The following is a 21,950-nucleotide window of genomic DNA, read 5'->3' as shown; positions in this document are numbered from 1 at the left end:
TGCCACCTCTCAGCCCAGCTCTGTAGCTTATCTATGTCCCGCTGTAACCTGCAACATCCTTCACCGCTATCCACACTTCACCAATCTTAGTATCATCATTAGATTTACTTACACATCATTTTATGCCCTCATCTAGGTAATTTATTAAAATGACAAACAGCAGTAATCCCAACAAGGTCCTCTGTAGGAAGTACAGTTTTTTGTGTAGTCTGTGAAAACAGAAAACATTGCTTTTGTGTCTTTGCCATTTTTGAGATTTTCATCGTTATCTTGTCAGTTTCATCCTGCAAAGAGCCATCACTTAGTTTCACTCTGCGATTCTTTTTTATGTACTAGTGAAAGCTACTGGTATCAGTATTTATGTTTCCATTCATTTCTTGTCATAGCTTCTTTTAAGGTTGTGTGTTAACACTTTGCTGATTTTTTTGTTTGTTTTCATTAATTCACTGGAAGTGGGCATTGCTGCGTAGGCCGGCATTTATTGTCCATCCTTGATTTCCCAGAGGGCAGTTAGGAGTTACCTACATTGATGTGGGTCTGGAGTCACATATCGGCCAGACCAGGTAAGGATGGCAGTTTCCTTCCCCATAGGACATTAGTGAAACAGGTGAGCTTCTCCTGACAATCTATTCATGTTCACCATCAGTTTGTTAATCCCAATTTTGAATTCAAATTCCACCATCTGCCATGGCAGGATTCGAACCCAGCTCCCCAGAACATTAACTGGGTCTCTCGATGAGCAGTTTAGCTGAAATGCACTAGACCACCGCCTTACCCATTCCCCGGAGCATGACTAACTTGTGCAGTATGATTCGCCCTAGTTTTTGCCCTCATGCTGTCATTGAATTCCTTATCTAGACATGGATAAATTTTCTCTGTCATGCAATGCCTCTTCTCTCACAAATATACTTTACCTGAGACGTATTTAGTATCCCCTTAAGTATTTGCCAAATTTCTTCATCTGTCCTGCCTTTGACTGTTCCCCCACCCCCCACCAACACCTTTCTTAGGCCACTGTAAGTATTATTACCCCAACACTAAGGCTCTCGTATGTGACTCTGTTCTCACCAGTATGTTGTGGTCATTCTTTTCAAGAGGATACTTTCCTGCAACATCGTTTTTCAATCCTTGCTTCTACCAAATCTAAAGTACCCTGCTCTCTGGTTGGGTCCATGACATGTGTTCTTAGAAACTATCCTTCATATACTCTATGATTTGTACTTGGAGCCTACCCTTTACCAAGTTTATTAATTGATTAATTGATTCAATATGCACGTTTATCCCACCGTTGTTACCTTGTCACGAACCCTCATCATTTCCGATCTCAGAAGTACTTTGGGGAGACGGTGGCTGAAAATTACTCTTCCAAAGAGGTTTCTTCAGTTGCTTTTTATTTGCGCCTGGACTGATTTTAATTTTGTTCCCTCGTGCCAATATCATTTCTTAATATAGCCTTGATATCATCCTTAACCAATACACCAATTCCACCTCCTTTACCTTCATGTCTATCCTTTCAGAATACGGAGTGCCCATGGACAGTTCACTGTCCAGTCCTGATCTTCCTGTAACCATGTTTCAATCATCCTTACCAGGTCATACCCATTTATCTCAGTACCTACTGCCAGCTCGTCAATTTTATTCCAAATAACTGTGTGCTTTTAGGCCTAAGGATTTTAAATAAGTTTTTTTCGATTTATTTTTCCCCATTAATTGTTTCTTGAGTACGAGCTTCCTGATCTCAAACACCTCACTCCTTCACGAACCCCATACATTCCATCTTCATTTGTTAATCGTTGACATACATCTCTATCATTTATTCCAATCTCCAACTCACATTTTGAACTGATTTGATTCCTTCTCACAGCAGGGTCATGAGACTGGCCGTGCCTGATGTCCAACTCACCTCTACATTCTACTCCGTTCCTGACCTGCTGCTTTGTTTCCCAGTCTCCTGGTTTATTAGTTTAAATCCACCCAATTTGCACGAGAAAACCTCCCCAATAGGATGTTGGTGCTCATCCAGTTAAGACGCAATATCTCCATTTCTTAAAGCCCCCACCTGTCCTGGAAGAGGGCCCAATGATCCAGAAATCTGAAACCCTCGCTCCTGAACTAGGTCTTTTACCATATGTTAATCGTTACCTACTCCTTACCTCTTTTATACGAGGGCACTGGGTGTAATTCAGACATTACAGAGAATTGTTTTTTTGCTTTTGTCTCTCTCTCTCTCTCTTTCTCTCTCTCTCTCTCTCTCACACACACACACCCTTCATTACTTTGAAGAAGAATATCTGGAACCTTATAAATAATCAGAATGATAAGTTGAATGAAGAAATTAGTTAAAGGTAGGATGCGAGAAATTAGAGTAATGAAATTACTCCTGATTGATCAGAACAGATGAAGATGCGAACTTATTGCAGTAATCAAAATTATGAAAAAAAACCAGGGTAAAATAAGAATACTTCTTTTCTTTTAGCTGGCATTACAGCATCCAAGTTTCAAGATCATCGGCACAAGACTTGGAGTCAGATAAGGCAAAAGTTCTTTATTGAAAGAGTTTTTAGGATTTGGAATGCCCTACCTGCGAGATTTGTGAATGACGACTCAAGAGGGAACTGGATATATATTTGAAAGTTCCCAAATTAAACGGCAACTGTGATAGAGGTGGCAAATGGGAGGATTTGGGAGACACTTCACAAGCTGATGCATACACAGTGGCCAAATAGCCTCCTTGTGTACATTAAAGTTCTGTACTCTATCATGTACAGATGCAAGTCAAAGCCAGTATCAGATTATTTCCAGCTGTAAATGTTGGCAAATATCTGATCATTTTGCTGCAGCATAAGCATTTATAATGCAAGTATTACAAGTTCAGCTTGATGATGAAATCTAATTCGTACTCAGCACACGAATATTTTAAACTTTGTATCCCAACAAATAAAACAAATATTTCCTTTGCTTTGCCACAAAACTCTATTGAAAATGTCTGACTGTTCACTCACACGGATGTATGTTGTTCATTCTTTTTCACATTTCAGTTTAAATACCATTCATTCTGAAAATTTCAAGGATTCAAATTGTTGTTCACTTCAATTTAATAACACAAATCATTTATTTAATCTAATATTCTCTGTTCATATTGAATTATTGTCATTTTTCAATTATTGGTAAAGAACTGAAGTGCGCACATTTAGTGAGAAATTAAACTGATCGATTATGTATAAATATGTAAGAACGCAATTTCTATATGACTGTTCAATCGTTTTCTCACTCGAAAAATACAATCATTCAGAAGCCAACGACTTTCCAAATGTTGGAGCAACGATGTGTTCATTTGACTACTGAAAATGAGGATGTAATTGTAGCGAGTTTTGAGAAGATTTGTAGCTCAGGTTGAAGTTTTGGATGTAGGCTTCTTCGCTGAGCTGGGAGGTTCATTTCGAGATGTTTTACCATCTTCATCTTCAGTGGGCCTCAGGGGAACCAACGCTGAAAATTCCTGCTTTCTATTTATATGTTTGAGCTTCTTTGGGTTGGTGATGTCATTTCCTGTGGTGATGTCATTTCCTGTGGTGAAGTCACATCCTGCTCCTTTTCTCAGGCGTGATAGTTGAGGTCTAACCCAGTGTTTTTGTTGATAGAGTTCAGGTTGAAATGCCATGCTTCTACGAATTCTCGTGTGTGCCTCTATTTGGATTGTCCGAGGATGGATGTGTTGTCCCAGTTGAAGTGGTGTCCTTCCTCATCCGTATGTGAGAATACTAGTGAGAGAGGATGATGTATTTTTGTGGTTACTTGATGTTCATGTATGCAAAAGCATGTAATTGTGAACACCACTATAGTCAGATAACATGTTCTTTGCTCGGTATTAAATAAAATATACAATCTATATTTTTGTATCATAAAATGTTGGCAGGAAAGTACATTTTAGTTCCATAAATATAACATCAACCTAATTGTTTTTAGAGGTGATGCAATTATTGTTTGGTTGAATAATGATATTTCACACTTTTGTGAATCACAATTCACGAACATAGCAAATATCTGATTTTTTCAGATCAGGTTGCAATCATAACCTACATTGAAAAAAAAGACTTTAAAAGATTTGAATTCAGTCACAGCTGCCTGTGATGCTGGGTAATACATTATTCTGCTCTTAAATGAATCCAGAGAGCTTCCACCTGGGTCAGGGCAGTCATTCAAACATTATTTCACAACAAATTATTTCGACTCCATCTTCGGTCTGAGCCTTGACTGGGGGCAGATGAATGGACATGGAGTGTAAGAATCACATCGCACAAGTTCATTATGGTGATGGTATCTGGCCTGCCCCCCCAGACTCCAAGCATCTGCTATCTGCACCAGACACTGGGTAAAGACGTGAACAAGTTGACAGTATTCTGCAGCACATTGTGTCTCGCAAAGAAAGCTCCAAAACCGTGTCCAATAAATGTCACCTTCACATTCACCAGTATACAAATAAAATTGTACATCTCTGTTGATGGACAAAAATTAATGCATGGGTTAACCAACAAAATCTATCTGAAGAACACAGCAGCAAATGACAAGTCCAGAATCACCTTAATAACAGAACTTGACGGATTCTGTCTGGTGTAGGTCATCATACACATATTGTACTGGTACTCAGGTGATTGTAAGAATGCACCCCAGAAGTGGACGTCTTGGCCTAACGCCCCTACAGAGCGTCCTAATATCACACACATATCTCCCTCACACATTCAACAATTGAAAAGAATCCACATGCTGAGTGAAACATCGAACAGTACAGTGCAGCCCCTTTGGCCTTGACATCCTGCCGACTCTTTAGCCTACTCTAACATCAGACTAACAGACATACCCTTCATTATGCTATCATTCAATTGCCTATCCAATGGTCTCTTAATATATCCCCAATGCAGCTGACTCGATAACAGTTGCCAGCAGTACATTCCAACCATCCACCATTCTCTGTGAAAGGAACCTACCTCTGACATCTCCATTCAACCTTCCTCCACTTACCTTTAGGTTTTTCTCCCTCATGATAGATATTTGCACCATGGGAAAAAGTATCTGGCTATCCACTCTATATTTGCCTCTCGTCATCTTATACACCTCTATCAAGTCATCTCTCATCCTCCTTTGTATTCATCAAATGCAACTTTCTAGAACTAAATAATGGAGAAAGTGAGAACTGCAGATCCTGATGAACTACTGATGCCCAAAGCTTTGACTCTCCTGTTCCTCAGATGCTGCCCCAATGGCTGTGCTTTGCCAGCGCCACACGTTTCGACTCTGATCCCCAGTACCTGCAGTTCTCACTTTCTCCATTACTTAGAGCTCTCCCCTCTGCACACTGAACAGGGAATTAATCAGCAGAAACTCATTGCATGTGGAGCTGACTGTTTAGTTCTGGAAAGTTGCATTTGATGAATATAGTTATTAAAAGAGAAATTACAATTCAACAAATATTCATTATTTTCCAGAGTTACAGTTTTGGTACATGAATTGAGCAGCTTGAGAACAAACAATGAATGACTATAGAACTCCGCATTATAGAGTATTCCAGGTGTTATATTCCAGGCTGGATGTCGTTTACCTTAATGCTGGGAATATTATCGGATAAACAGATGTGATTACGGAATGAGGTGAAATGTGGAAGTGTGACATTTTTGCCATCACAGAGATGTGTTTGAGGGAGGTCAGAGCTGACAACTCAATATCCTGTGGTACAAGATCTATAGGCACGACAGGAGAGGTTGTAAAAGAGGAAGTGGGGTTGCATTACTAATTGTGGAGTTAGTTACTGCAGTAAGAAGGATCTAATGAGGCTTGGTGGTTAGAGCTCAGGATCAAAACCATGAAGACACACCGCAGGGGATATATTATAGACTCCCAAACAAAAGAAAGTACAGGAGCTGATATAGAACCAATTTACTGAGGTGTGCTAATACAACAATAGGATCATTATATTCAGGCATTTCAATTCCAAACATTCATTCGGGCAGTGATAACATTTTTAAGATGGGATAGATGCCTTGAAATGTATTGCAGGGAGCTTCTTATGTCAACGTGTAGCAGATACAACAATTGGCGGGGCTGTGCTGGACCTCACTGTGGTGAACGAGGCCAGTCAGATGCTTTAGGCAGGATTGGGTTGAGCATGAAAGGACCAGTGACCGTGACTCCTATGTCTTGAGTTTGCTAAGGAAAAGATCCAAACGTGTTTGAAAAATAAAAGCTTTTTGGATTTGGGATACCGATTTTATGAAAAAATATGACAGGATCTGGCCAAAGTGCAGATGCTTCTGCGTGCAACTGTAGCAGAACAGCGTGGGGCGCGGGTTAGGGGGTCACTTGATCAAAATGTAATTGATGACAGTGTCAGCCCAGCATGTTTAACCGAAGATGAATTTTAGGAACACAAGCCCAGAGAACCTCGGGTGTCGACACAAATTCCGAACAGAATTAATAAGGAAAGAGAAGCTTAACGCAGTTACAAAGTGAGCAGGTCAATGGAGGTCGGAAAATATATAGAAAGTGTAGGGCTAAACTTACAAGGTCAGTAGAAGAGCAGAAGTTTTGGCGGGGAGTTAAAACATTCGAGGGTAGAGATTAGCAAGAATTCAAAGACATTCTTTTGGGTCATTAAGGGGAAGAGGATAACGCGGGAGAGAATGGGGAGTGTTAGGGACCAAGGGGGCAGCCTGTGCACGGAGCCAGACAATATGTTAAACACTGACTTTCTTTCCGTCTTCAGTTTGAAGAAGGAGTTCCTGGATTCAAGGAGAGTGACCGTGTGATCCTTTAGTGAATTGATTCAGAAGCTGACAATGAATTGGAAGTTTTTGCCGGATAGAGAGAGTAGACAAATGCACAGACCAGAATGCGCTGTATCTTAGGCTGACGTGAGGAGATTAAAGTCTCTTAACTTTTCATTTTTGTTTTGCCTCTGGCCACAGAGAAGGTGTGATAGGACAGGATAACATCTAATATTGGATACAACTTTCAAACAGTGCTAGAAATACCACATGGGGTTAAAGACCACCAAGTCTCACATCAGTGAGAGGGAAATCATTTTCGAAAATTCTTCGGGCTGTTGAGGCTGGCTCATTAAATATCTTTAGGATTGAGGCAGACTGATTTTCATACAAGGTTCATGGGGAAAATGCAGGGAAGTGGAATAGGGGGATTATCAAAATCGATCTCACCGAATTGAGTGGGAAAGCAGACTCAGTGAGTGGATAGACATACTGTTGTCCCTATGTCGAATTGTATCATTTTTACAATAGCCTTGTATTCACTTGAACATTAACCTCTCTCGCTGTGGAGACACAGTTTGGAATGCAAACAACGGATTCAAGGAATTAATAAATGCAGTACTCTTTAACAGAAAGGACCAAGGGACTGTGACAACGCAGATTGGCTGTCGGGGTGAAGATTAGCATCAGCGCAGTTAGCACTACCAGAAGGAAAATCTCCGTAAGACATCTTCCAAGGCCAATCAGTGATCTTGGATGGAGAGCAGGTAGTCAGCAGCCAAGTGTCAAGGAGTACTTAATGCCCAAGTGCTACATCACTGCAGTGTCTCCCTCCTTCCGTAACCAAAATTAAATGTGAAGGGGTAGAGAGACATGCGGTTGGTAGCAGAGTCAGTAGTAATGTTTGGCTCAAGAGGTTTTGGACAGCAGCAGCTCAGCGAAAACTACAGGCAAGCTCAAATAAAGTCCTTTCAACTTTAGTTTTGCAGCAATGGAGATGGCAGTTAGGACTGTTGAACGTTCCTCCTCCGGGATGTGGGGAGCTCAGGGAAATTCCCACAGTCCCTGGTAACTACACGTGTGGAAAATGTACCCAGCTGCAACTCCTGGGAGACTCTGTTCGGGAGCTGGAGCTGGATGCCCTCAGGATCATCTGAGATATTGAGAACTTCATAGATAAGAGCTTTCGTGTTGTGGTCACACCCAAGACTCGCCCCAATCATGTTTCTGTAATGACTATAATATCCCAGTCCCGCGTTAAGATCCATGCTATGAGTATATCAGGCTTACCTATCTGTCCTGTTGCATTTAAATAAGGGCAATTTAATCCAACAGGAGTCCATGCTCACTGTTGTGTTCAAGACAGAGAGGAAGTTGGCGACCACCTGGAATGGCGAACGGAGTAGGCAGAGAATGCAGGAATCCCCTGTGGCAATTCCCCGTGAAAACAAGTACACCATTTTGGATACTGTTCAGGGGAAATACATTCCAGGGGAAAGCAGCAGTAGCCAGGTTGGTGGCACTACCATTGACTCTGGGGCACAGTGGGAAAGGGTAACAGTTAACAGGACCTTAGAGATAGGAGAGTCGATTGTTAGAGGGACAGATCGGAGATTCTGTGGCCACAAATGGGAATCCAGAATGTTGAGTTACCGCCCAGGTGCCAGGGTCCAGGATGTCTCCAAGCGGCTGCAGAACATTCTCAAGGGGGAGGGGGAACAGCCAGAAATCATTATGCACGTGGGCACAAATGACACGGGTAGATGTAGGAATGAGGTCGTACAGAGTGATTCGTGAGAGCTGGGAGAAAAGTTAAAAACCAGGACTTTGACAGTGGTAATCTCCTGATTACTTCCATTGTAATGAGCTAATGAATTAAGAACAGGAGGATATAGCAGATAAATAAGTAACTAAAGAATTGGTGCGGGGGTGGGGGGGCAGAGAGATTCGGATTTTTACATCATTGTTGTCTTTTCTGTGACAGAGTTGACCTGATCAGGAGGGACAGGTGGTGCATGCACTGGGAAGGGGACCAGTATCTTGTTGGCGAATTTTGTTCATGCTACAAGGGAGGATTTAAACTATATTGGCGAGGAGCAATACCGTCATGATCAGGGAGGCAAGAACGAGGCTGGTAGGAGATACAGTAATCAGAAACAAGAAAGTGAAGACACAGGTCAGGCTGGAACATGATATGGACTAAGGAAGGCCTGTTGGATTAAACTACTTTTACTTTGGTGCAAGAGGGCTGGCAGGTAAGACCAATAAACTAATGGCGTGGATAGGAACATGGGATTGGGATAATATAGCCTTTATAGAAACATGGCTAAGCGAGGGTCAGGACTGGCAGCCTCACGCATCAGGGTCCAGGTGCTTTAGGCGGGACAGGGATGGTGGAAGGAGGGAAGGAGGAGTTGAATTTCTGATTAAGGGGATTATCACAGCAGTAATCAGAGATAAAATAACTGACCAATCATCCAGTGAGGCTTCGCGGGTGGAGCTAAGAAGGAGGAAATGGATGATGATGTCACCAGGGTTGTACTATAGGCCTCCAAAGTCAACGTGAATTTGAGTAACAAATATACAGGGAGAAGGGAGACATGCAGGAGCAATATGGTTGTCATAAGAGTGGATTTTAATTTTTGTAACAGACTTGAGATTGCCAGAGCGTGAAGGGATTTGATGGAGTGGAATCCGATAAGTGGATTCAGGAAAGTTTCCTCCAGCAGTATGTAGAGGGTCCTACTTGGGAAGGGGCAAAATTCGAACAACTCTTGGGAAACAGAGCAGGACAGGTGACTGAGGTGACAGTGAAGGAGCACTTTGGGACCAGTGACCATCGTCCTATTAATTTTCAAATAGCTATGGAGAGGGACAAAACTGGTCCACAGGTTGAAGTTCTAAATTGGGACAAGGGGAATGTTGATGGGATTGGACAGGATCTTGCAGGGGTCGACTGGAGTAATTTGTTTGCAGGAAAATGGTCCGCTGGCTAGTGGGAAGCCTTTAAACGTGAGATAGCTAGAGTTCAAGGTCTATATGTTCCTGTGATGGTGAAGGGCAAGGTTGGCAGGAATGGGGAACCCAGGATGACAAGAGACATTTAGGCATTGACTGGAAAAAAAGATGGATGCGTGGGTCAGGCACAGGCAACTGGGATCAAGGGAGTCCCTGGCGGTATATAAGGGATATAAGAGTTTACCTTTGATGGAAATCAGGAGGGCGACAAAGTGGATATGAAAGAGCGTTGGCTGAGAAGATTAGGATGAATCCAAAGAGGCACTTTAAGAATACGTGAGAAGTCTGGTTGAATTTATAACACAGATGGCAAGCTGGAAGATTAAGTCCAATCCCAAGATCCTGTGCTTAAACAAAGTAGACGACAACAGGATGAGGCAGTAATTTTTCAAAGTGCACAGCAAAATTATATATATTAGTGAAAAGGAAGGACTGTAGGAAAAGGAGTAATCTGCCATGTCTAAGGAAATAAGGGAGTCTATCAAATTGAAATAGAAGGCATACAAATTGGCAAAGGCCAAGGAGAAACTAGGAGATTAGAAAAACTTTAAAGATCAACAAAAAGCTTGATGGGATTTTGACTGGGTCTACAAATGAGTAGCTATCCCCAGGGCAAGAATAGCAGTTTACATTGCTCGAGGAGACCTATTGCGTGGGGAACATATGGCCTATTTAATTGTTGAAGTACTTATCTGAAGAAGTCTGTCAACATAGAGATGAACCTGATAAAGTTAAAAATTACATCGTGCTTGGAAACCTAGTGCTTCCAAATAAACCTGTTGGACGATAACCTAATGTCGTGTGATTTTTAACTTTGTCCACCCCATTTCAACACCGGTTCCTCCACATGAGAATCCTGACAGACAACGTCTCCGAAACTGAAGCACCTGTCAAGTACTTGACTGAGCCACGGAGGTGTTGGGGAGGGGTGTGTTGTTTAAACACAAAGTGCTGAATTGAACTAAACTTTTTAAACTGCCGTTGCCACGGAGATATTCCTGACAACCAGCCTCCATTCAAAGCCACAAAGCACTCTAACATGGACTTGGCTGTGTCTCAGTACGTTTTCCAGTCACATTGATATTTGAAATATTCGCCCACGGACAGAATGCACACCTTTCCTTCCAGATGAAAAGGCCAATGATATTCAGGTCGGCACGGATCAAGTAACCATCAGATCTGAACATAAAGTTCAATTTGAATTTCTCATCTGCAAATCCACCCTTTCCGTACCCTACAACAGAGAAAACAAGTCACCATTGTTAATACAGGATGGAACTTTATAAGACAATGATAGTATTAAATTGTAGTTTCCTTGTTCCCCCAAAGCTTCAAATCCCAGTCTCACAATTTCTCTCTCTTGTTAACTGAAATCCAAACCAATCTCGCTCCTCCTTTCCTCCACACCCAGTTCTCACGATCTCTCTCCTCGCCTTGAATTCAGTTTCCGAACTGCTGTCTGCAGACTAAGAACCAAATCAATGAGTTTGACTTAGAGCCTCCAGGGTGTTGGTGAATCCTCCCCCCATCTCCCAGAACCCCCATTCTCTGATGAGAACCATTCTGCACACACTGGCCAAATCATATCTGGTTGAACTAAAATTAACCAAATTAGAACTCTAATTGGAGGCCAATCCTTGTCATTTTCCATAATAATCCTGACTATTCATAAGAGTTCTGACAATATGCTGCCAAATGCTCCCCCATTGATACTTTAACCACTCATCAGGACACTATTCCCTTGGGTCGAGTTCTCAGAGGAAAGAAGGAAGGGAGCTGGCAATGACAGATTAATCCCACACATCCACAGCCTCCCTCCCTGGCACTGACCCGCCCTGCACATACGCCAACAATTGGCCAGCACTGCGCCCATGCACTGATCTCCCTTCCTACGGAACATGCTCTCGATCACACAGGAGCCTGGAGGATTGAGATCAGCTGTTGCCCAATAGAATGGAGGGGGCGGGGCTGGAGAACGGGAAATAATGGGATTGTAAACAATGAATGAATGTAGAGGACACTGGGGGATGGACAGGTCAGTGAGGGACAGGAGCAGTGCAGCAGCAGGAGGGGATCCTGGACAAACTGAGCAATGGGAGAGTCTGACAGGATTGATACTACAGGAAGGTTCTGTTTGGAGACTCAGGCAGGGACAGCTGGGAGACAGTATGGCCTGGTGGCTTGGGCATGTTTTCTAATCATCCTCTTCAAAGCCGCTGTTACCAAACCCTGCACCCGATCCTCTTGGTCCAGAGGAAAGAACACTACCACCATTTCATGGTTGGCTAGTGGAAAGAAAGGAAGATTTTCTCAGCCTCACCCACATGGATACTCCATGAGCTCCTCGTACTTCCTGTCTACGGTGGGGATGGAGGAGACAGAGCAGGTGGGAGGGGGTAGGGATATAGGGACTGCCTTTCAAAAGGAACTCACCTGTGTTGGTGTTATTAACAAGACTCAATACACAGTTACTAACACATAACGTGAACGTTATCCAGAATATTAACTCCTATAACTGGGCGACGCAGACCCCAATGTACAGTGTTAAGTCCTGGATATCAATAACAGCCTTGTGCGTGGGAAATCATGACTCATGGAGTGGACTGAGTTTACTGAAGAAGTAACAAAGCGGATTGATGAGGGCAGAGCGGTGAACATGATCTTCATGGACTTCAGTAAGGCGTTCGACAAGGTTCCTCATGGGAGATTGGTTGGCAAGGTTAGATCTCATGGAATTCTGGGAGAACTAACCATTTGAATATAGAACTGACTCAAAGGTCGAAGACAGAGAGTGGTGGTGTAGTGATGCTTTTCAGTCTGGAGGCCTTTGACCAATGGAATGTCACAAAGATCGGTGCTGAATCCACTACTGTTTGCCATTTATATCAATGATTTGGATGAGAACATAAGAAGTATTGTTAGCATGTTTGCAGATGACACCAAAATTGGCAGTGTAGTGGACAGTTAAAAAGATTACCTCAGAATACAATGGGATCTGGATCAGATGGGCGAATGGGCTGAGGCGTTCAGTTTAGAAAAATGTGAGATGCTGCATTTTAGGAAAGCAAACCTTAGCAGAATGTTTGCAGTTAATAGTAAGTTCCTGGGGAGTTTGCGAAACAAAGAGACCTTGGAGTGCAGGTTCATAGTTCCTCGAAAGTAGAGTCACAGGTGGATAAGATAGTGAAGAAGGCAGTTGGTATGCTTTCTTTTATTGGTCAGAGAATGTAGTATAAAGGTTGGGATGTCATATTGTAGCTGTACAGGACATTGATTAGGCAACGTAGGAAATATTCCAGCAATTCTGGTCTCCTTCCTATCAGAACGATGTTCTCAAACTTGAAAGGGGTCAGAAAAGAATTACAAGGATGTTGCCAGAGTTGGACAGGGTGATTTCCCTGCAGCGTCGGACGCTGAGGGGTGACCTGATAGAGATTTATAATATCAGCCGGTCATGGGTAGGGCAAATAGACAAGGTCCTTTCCCCGTGGTTGGGGTATACATAACTAGGGGAGAGGGAGGGGAGAGTAGGCAGAGAGGGTGGGCTGAGGGTGGGGGGAAAGAGAGGCTGTGGGGATTGAGAGGGGTGGCACAGGTGAGGATAGAGATGGGGGCAGGGGAGGACAGGCAGAGGCAGGGGAGAATCAGAGAACGGGGAGTGGAACAGAGGGGGAGGGAAACAGAGAGGGGGGAACAGAGAGTTATTTTATGGATGTACAACTCAATCCTGTTCCTGTTTTCTCCTCCTCACTTTCTATCCCTCTGAAGAGATCAGAACTGCATAGTTCCTGGAAAGTAGAGTTTCAGGGAGACTGGGTGCTGAAGACTGCATTTGGGACGCTGACCTTTATTGGTCCATGCACTCATCAATAAAGGGACCTGGGTTCGATTCCACTCTGTGTCGTGTTGGCACATTCTCCCTCTGTGTGTTTGCACGGGCATCCTCTGGGTGCTCTGGTTTCCTCAAAAAAATCCAAAGACGTGCAGGTTAGGTGGATTAACTGGGGTAATGCTGGGTCACATGGTTCAGGTGGGATGCTATTCCGATGGTTGGTAAGGTCTCATGGGCTGAATGGGCTGCTTCCACACTGTATGGATTCTGTCACTGAGTATAAGAGTTAGGAGGTCACGTTGTGGCTGTACAGGGCATTGGTGAGGCCAGTTTTAAAATACTACATTCAATTCTCGTCTCCCTGATTTCAGGAAGCTCGGACTGTGCACATACAAAGCCACATTGACAACAGGAGAAAGTGAGGACTGCAGATGCTGGAGATCAGAGCTGAAAATATGTTGCTGGAAAAGCGCAGCAGGTCAGGCAGCATCCAAGGAACAGGAGAATCGACGTTTTGAGAAGGGCTGATGCCCGAAACGTCGATTCTCCTGTTCTTTGGATGCTGCCTGACCTGCTGCGCTTTTCCAGCAACACATTTTCAGCTCCACATTGACAACAGTCAATGATTATTCCTTACTTTTCCAAATAGATGGATATCCTGTCCCTCAGAATCCCTTCCAACAACTTGCCTGCCACTGACTTCAGGCTCACTGTTTTCTTGTTCCATGGCCTCTCCTTACCACCTTTTTAAAATAATAGCACCTCACCTTTAACTATCAATGATACAAATACCTCAGGAGAGGCCAACAATCACTTCCCTTGATTTCCAGAAAGTTCCGGGATACATCTGATCAGGTCCCAGGGCTTTATCCACCTTGATGCGATTCAAGACATCCAGTAACACCTCCACTGTAACATGGATACTTATCAAGTTCTCTGTTTATTTCTCCAACCTCTCGAGCTTCCATATCTTTCTCCAGTAAAAAGGACGTAAAATATTTGCATATCTTTCCCACCCGGTGGTTCCATAGACAGCCTCGTTAATCTTTATTCTATGGTCCAGTTCATCTTTTGTCTGTGATATATTTGTTTAATCTCTTTGGATTCTACTTAAACCATTTCCTGAAGCTATTTCATGTCAAACAGCATCAGCAGCAAGCAACAGAGCTAAGTGATCATACATCCAATGGAACAGATCGGAGCTCTGCAGTTCTGCCACACCCAGTTGTGAACGGTGATGGACAATTAAAAAAACTCACTGAAGGATGCATCACAGATATCCCCACTCTTACTGATGGAGGGGCCTCACACATCCATGCACCAGACAAGATGACAGCATTTGCAGCAATCTTCAGCCAGAAGTGCAAAGTGGGATGATCCATCTTAACTAGTGGTTTCTAACATCACAGATGTGAGTTTTAAGCCAGTTTGATTCAGTTTGAATAACATCAAGAAATGGTTAAGTAGTGCAAAGGCTATGGGCCCTACCAATAATCTGGCAATAATACTGATGGTTTGTGCTCCAGAACTTGCCACCCACCAAGCCAAGTACCGCTCCAGCACTGGCATTTACTGGTAATGTGGAACATTGCCCAGGAATGTTCAACACAAAAACACAGGGCAATCCAACCCAGGCAATTTCCCTCTATCAGTCCACACTCGATCAGCAGTAAAGTGATGGAAGATGTCGTCAACAGGGCTACCAAGCAGCAGCTGCTCAGCAACAGCCAGCTGAGTGACACTCATTTTAGGCTCCACCAGGGCCACTCAGCTCCCGATTGTTTAGATTAGATTAGATTAGATTACTTACAGTGTGGAAACAGGCCTTTCGGCCCAACAAGTCCACACCGCCCCGCCGAAGCGTAACCCACCCATACCCCTACATCGACATCTACCCCTTACCTAACACTACGGGCAATTTAGCATGGCCAATTCACCTGACCTGCACATCTTTGGACTGTGGGAGGAAACCGGAGCACCCGGAGAAAACCCACGCAGACACGGGGAGAATGTGCAAACTCCACACAGTCAGTCGCCTGAGGCGGGAATTGAACCCGGGTCTCCGGCGCTGCGAGGCAGCAGTGCTAACCACTGTGCCACCGTGCCGCCCACTCTTAAAAGGGGATTGTGTTACCGCCCTGATTCACAACCTGACAACCAGGTGAATCCCAGAAGTGAGGTGAGGGTGACAGCCCAGTCCCACTACAAGATCACTAATTCTAGCTGATTCTACCCTTGTCTCAGCTCATATACTCTCATCCACCTTGTGTTATCTCCAGACTTCAGTATCCAAACACACTACTGTTCAGCTTCCCACATTCAATCTCCCTGTAATCTTAAGAAAAACTAAATCTCTGCTGCCCAAGTACTCCCTTGTACCAAAACCTTTTGATCCATCAAAAGGCTCATATTCATAATCAACAACATAGAACCACAGAGATGTCCAGCATGGAAACAGACCCTTCAATCCAACCCATCCATGCTGACCAGATATTCCAACCCAATCTAGTCTCACCTGCCAGCATCCGGCCCATATCCCTCAATTTAAAATTCTCACTCTTGATTTAATTCCTGGTTGTGATCATCCCTAGCTCGCCGCATCACACATCCTTGAAGACCTCGACAACCCATTCTGTACGAGACTCCCAATGATCTGTTAATTCATTACTTCACCTGTATGGCTGCTTTTACAGTTGCCAAAGCAACATTTTCTGAAATTCACAGGTCTGCTTTCCCCTTTTAAGACATTGCTCAAAGCCTGCTTATTTGGCAATGCTTTTGGTCACCTGAACTAATATCATCAGTCTCTGACCTTATGTCTAAAGTTCCCAATAATATTTTTGTGAAATTATAAGCATGATGATAAAACTACAAACTGTTCTTGATTTGGACATTACCTTCAAATCATCACTGTTGTGGTAATGAATACTCTGTAATATCTCTTACCTAATCATATTGTGGGAGTACCTTCACCACACAAACTGCAGCTGTACAAGAAAGTCAAACATCACCCTCTCCCCAGGCAACAGGGCTCGGAAATTAATCACTGGTATCTGTGGAAGGAGAAACACAATTGATGTTTCAGGGAGTGCAAAACAGATTACAGGAAATGAAAATGGTGCAGAATTTGATAGTCAGAAATGTAAGGAAAATACACTTGATTATTGGAAAAAGGAATTCTTGACTGTCAAAGATTTTACAGAAAAAAAATTAATAAGCAGCACATGGTCAGGAGCTGGGCGGCAGAGAAAAAAATAACTTACAAAAATGTCTTTAAAAGTAATCGTAAAATACTAAACAGACCAAAAGTACACCCATAGTTCGATACTGAGCAAGCTAGATATTGACAAAGTGCTCATAAGGGAGCCCAGAGATGAAGCAGAGCTGTATAAGCTATTATGATCCCACAGTCATACAGACGTATAGCACCGACACAGACCCTTTGGTTTAACTCATCCATGCCAACCAGGTATCCGAACCTAATCTATTCCCATTTGCCAGCACTTGGCCCATGTCCCTGTAAACACTACCTAATCATATCATGTGTCTATTTAGATGCCTTCAACAAGTTTTAATTGTACTAGCCTCCACCACTTCATCTGGCAGCTCATTCCACCCACTGCATGGAAGAGTTTTCCTTTAGGCCCCTTTGAATTTTTGCCCCGTTCACCCTAATGCAATGTCCTCTACTTTTGGACACCACTACACAAGGGAAAACATCTTGTTCATTTACTCTGTTCATACTCATCATGATTGTATAATCCTCCATAACATCACTGCTCAGCCTATGGCACTCCAGGGAAAACAGCCCCAGCCTTTTATGCCTCATCCTGTCGCTCAAATCCTCCAAACCTAACAACATCCTTGTAAGTCTTTTATGAAACCTTTCAAATTTCACCCTTCTGAAAGGAGGCAGGCCAGAATTGCACACAATATTCCAAAAGTGGCCGAACGAATGTCCTGTTTAGCAACATGACCTCCCACAGCCTATACTCAATGCTCTAACCAATAAAAGGAAAATGCACTGAACACCTTCTTCATCATCCTATCTACTTGCAACTTGACTTGCAAGGACTATGAATCTGCAGTCCAAGGTCTCTTTGTTCCGCAAGCGTCTCCAGGGCCTTGCCATTCAGTGTATAAGTCCTGGGCTGAAAATCGTGTTGCTAGAGAAGCACAGCAGGTCAGGCAGCATCCAAAGATCAGGAGAATCGACGTTTTGGACATGAGCCCCTGATGCTGCTTGACCTGCTGTGATTTTCCAGCAACACATTTTTCAGCTCTGATCTCCAGCATCTGCATTCTTCACTGCCCCCTAGTGTATAAGTCCTGCACTCACTTGCTTTTCCAAAATGCAGCACCTCACATTTATCTCAATTAATCCGTATCTGATCAATATCTCACTGTAACCGGAGGTAACCTTCTTTACTATGCACAATACCTCCAATTTTGAATGACCTGCAAACTCAGATACGACAGCAAGCCATTTAAATGAATGACGAGACAAATTCAGAAATAAACAACCATTACTCTGAGTTTGAATGTGCTCTGTATAAATTCTGCCCAATGACTCTGTTCCAGAGAAAGGCTGCACATGCGCCTGGCTGCACCTTGCCCCCTACAAAGCTGGCGGCCGTGCACGTGTCCAGTGAATCGTTGTCCCAAATAAAGATGGCGGCGTTCACTCAGGCCTGCGGCCGCGCTGAGGCAATTCCCCGTTTACTCCAAACACGGGACTGGGACGTTCAAATTTGTGTTTTCCGACGTGCACAACATGTTTGTAAAACCTCTCCGCTCATAGCAACACAGTTTTTCTCCCGTTTCCCTCTTTATTTATTTTTTTCCTTACCGTATCCTTTCGCTCCATAACTTCCAGAGTATCCATTACAGCGACTCTCCGCTGCGCGCGAGGGTGATCACGTGATTCAGTCTAGTTCTGCCCCTAGTTCATTTTGATTGGTTGGAGGACCAACCTTCCGACGGGTCTTCCAGATCCGCCCACTGTCCTTTCATTGGTCCGGAGCTGACATCAATCACCCGGGGTCCCTTTGTTGGCTAGAGCATGCGTAGTGCGTCCTGCATTTGCCGATATGTTGGGTCATGTGATGGAAGAGTTTCCTGAGAGGAAAGATTCCTTTGTGTGAGCTCTGCAGTAGGTTTCCTTTATTCATGGAGGGAATTGCCTTCCTACTCATGACTGTATAGCTGTAATTGATGAATCAATGCCATCGGAACCAGTACATAAACACCCCATTTTCACAACATCTGAGATCTTTAGCACATTGTATCACACTCTTCTTTGGAAACATAAAAACATGAAATGGAGCCTCAAGGAATTGGAGCAGGAGGAGGGCATTCATCTCCTCCAGTTTGTTCCCCCATTCTATCAGATCATGGCTGGGCCAACCCAGATCTCAACACCTCTTTTATGCTTGATCCGCACAGCCCTCAACTGCTCAATATTTCAAAAATCTATCTGCCCTCTTTTAGAATAATTTGAGATAGAATCATAAATTCCCTACAGTGTGGAAACAGGCCCTTCGGCCCAACAAGCCACACTGACCCTCTATAGAGTAACCCAACCAGATCCATTCCCCTACCACATTTAACTTTCACAATTGTTTGGGCTAGAAAATTCTAGCCATTCACTGACAGAGAAAAATTCTTCACATTTTTTACAAAATGAATGTTCCCTATGTAATGCCCACTGGTTTGAGACTTCATTGGTGCTAGAAGATCTAGTCAACATCTACCCTGTCAAGCTCTTCAGAATCTTGTTTCCATAAGATTACCTCTTATATTGTGTGGGTGGCACAGTGGTTAGCACTGATGTCTCTCAGTGCCAGAGACCTGGGTTTAATTCCTGCCTCAGGTGACTCTCTGTGTGGAGTTTGCACGTTGTCTGCGTGGGTTTCCTCTGGGTGCTCTGGTATCCTCCCACAATCCAAAGCAAACTGCAGGTTAGGTGAATTGGCAATGCTAAATTGCCTGTAGTGTTAGGTGAAGGGTTAAACGTAGGGGAATGGGTCTGGGTGGGTTGTGCTTCGGCGGATCGGTGTGGACTTGTTGGGCCAAAGGGCCTGTTTACACACTGTAAGTAATCTGTTTGTCGAGATTCTATTGAATAATGACCTAACCTGTTTAATTATTTTGATAGGTCAACCTTTTCGTTCACAAAGCAGCTAGCTGAATCTTTTTTTGAATGGTCTCCAATCCTGGTTTATCCCTTATTAAATATGACAGCTAACATTGTATACAGTACGCCAAGTGAGGTGTCGGCAACAGCCAGTGTGGTTAACCAATCCTCACTCCATGCAAATACCTTACCCCTGACACAGTGAGCTCCTGTATTATGCAATTAACTTTTATGTAGCACCTTATCATTTGCATTTTTAAAATCCAAATACAGAACATCATTGGATTGCGCTTTATCAGCCCTGCTTGTTATCTCCTCAATGAACTGTCGCAAATTTGTCATAGTGTCTCTTTCACAAAACCCAGTCTACCATGTTAAATGGTAAGCTTTTCTAAATGTCCTGCTATTTATTACTTTAATATTCGACTCTGCCGTATTACAAAGCAGATATTAAACTAACTTGGCTATAGTTTCCTGATTTCTGTCTCCCTTCCCTTCTTGAACAGGTGCATCAATCCACTGGATGCTTCCTGTATCACCTGATTCTGGAATATTCCAATCGATGCCTTGAATATCTCTGCAGTCAGTTGCCCGAAAAGTGTTTGATCCAGGCCACTAGGTCCTGTCTGCCATTAGTCCTATTAGTTGGTCAATACTTTGTCCCTTGTGACAAAGACTGTTATAACATTTTTCTACTCATGGTTAACTTGCTTATTTGCTACCTTTAGGATGATAACGGTATCCTCAATCATGAAGATCAATGTAAAATATAGGTTTAAATGATCTGTTGTTTCCTTGTACCCATTATCAATTCCACAGTTAGAACCTCCAAGGGTTCGATGCAGAGTTTAGATACTCAATTTTTATATAGCTGTACAACTCTTGCCATTCATTTTTGTTTCGTGTCAATTTAATTACATGATCAGTTTTCTCCCTTTTTCGTCATCCGCAGTTATGTCATTCTTTTCCTTGTGGATACTGCTTTTGACTGCTTTTGTTACCCACGGGCGGTTCACCTTTCTCTTCGGGTTCTCCTTTTTGCTTCAAATTACATCTTGCTAAGAATTATGTAAAAAAAGAACTCATCATATTCCAGTGACTGAGCATGTGATTTTTTTTAAACAGTGGATGCCTCAATGTTCTCATTGGGTTTTGTTGGTTCAAAGAAGATCTGAGATCATCTGGAAAGGAGGTGGCAGCTGATTCACTGTTAATTTCCAAAATTAATTTGAATACTTGCAAAAAGAAATTAATTGTATTACTGTGAGAGCAGGGATCTAGCCAAAGAGCTATTTTAAACAGGTGGCACAGTTGTGATGGGTTGAATAGAGGCCTCTGATTTCAAAAGTACAATGTGATCCAAGTTGTCTTCTAATCTGCGCTGTCCTAATTCTTTCTGATCGAGATGACTGGGTTGGCATGTGTGCAGGTTGTAGCAGGATCTCTGACTGCTACAAACCGATCTGGGAGAACAGCTCCTGTGTCAGTGACAGTGCTGTTGGACGAATAGAGGCAACAACATTCAGACTTCACGAAGCAACTGCGAACCAGGGCTGCAAACCCACAATCCGAAGAACTGCAGGTTCGGTGAATTGGTTATGCTAAATTGCCATAGTGTCCAGCGATGCACAGTTTCAGTGCATTAATCAGGGGTAAACATTGAGGAATAGGTTTGGTTGGGATACTCTTTGGAGGGTTGGTGTGGATTTGTTCGGCTGAAGGGCCTGTTTCCACAACGTCGGGATTTTGGGGATCTAACAGAATCCTGGTATTCAGAGGGTTCTCTGTTAGTTAAAATAGTATTGTGCACTCAGCTAACATTACCTTCTGAAGCAGTTTGAGGTAGACTGCTCTGTGCAATTTTACAGAACAGATGCTCTGGAACCAATCATGGAACAGCTATTTTAGACCCGATAATATGATTGAATAATGAGCTCAAAGTAAAAGACCCTTTTGGTAAGATGCAATGCAGCATGATAGAATTTAGCTTTAGGGTGAGGAATTTGGTTCTTCAACTAGTATCTAAACTTAAAAGCTGTCACAAGGGGATAAGGTAGTAGTTCCCTAAACTGGAATGGGACTATAGTTAGAATGTTAACGCAGAAGAATATATTCAGTTATTTTATTATTCTCAACAATATATATTAACTTGTAAAAGAAATGCACGATGAACAGTGGTGCATAGCTGAGGGAATTATGAGTGACA

General features: G+C 43.1%; 1 long non-coding RNA gene across 2 annotated transcripts; it reads right to left on the bottom strand.

Annotated features, from left to right (window-relative positions):
- Positions 1–2,960: 2,960 nt before the first annotated feature.
- LOC140454064 (uncharacterized) lies at positions 2,961–18,539 on the bottom strand. Of its 2 annotated transcripts, none has more exons than XR_011952588.1 (4): positions 18,458–18,539; positions 16,555–16,661; positions 10,893–11,010; positions 2,961–3,761 (listed from the first exon to the last, which is right to left on the bottom strand). It is a non-coding gene; the product is annotated as an uncharacterized lncRNA (long non-coding RNA). The 2 variants fall into 2 exon arrangements; XR_011952589.1 differs by lacking the exon at positions 2,961–3,761 and adding an exon at positions 3,779–4,495.
- Positions 18,540–21,950: the final 3,411 nt, after the last annotated feature.

This window comes from Chiloscyllium punctatum, chromosome 28 (assembly GCF_047496795.1).
Source record: "Chiloscyllium punctatum isolate Juve2018m chromosome 28, sChiPun1.3, whole genome shotgun sequence".
NCBI lineage: Eukaryota > Metazoa > Chordata > Chondrichthyes > Orectolobiformes > Hemiscylliidae > Chiloscyllium > Chiloscyllium punctatum.
Note: the sequence above shows the minus strand (reverse complement) of the source record. Positions and strands in the feature narration are given on the sequence as shown.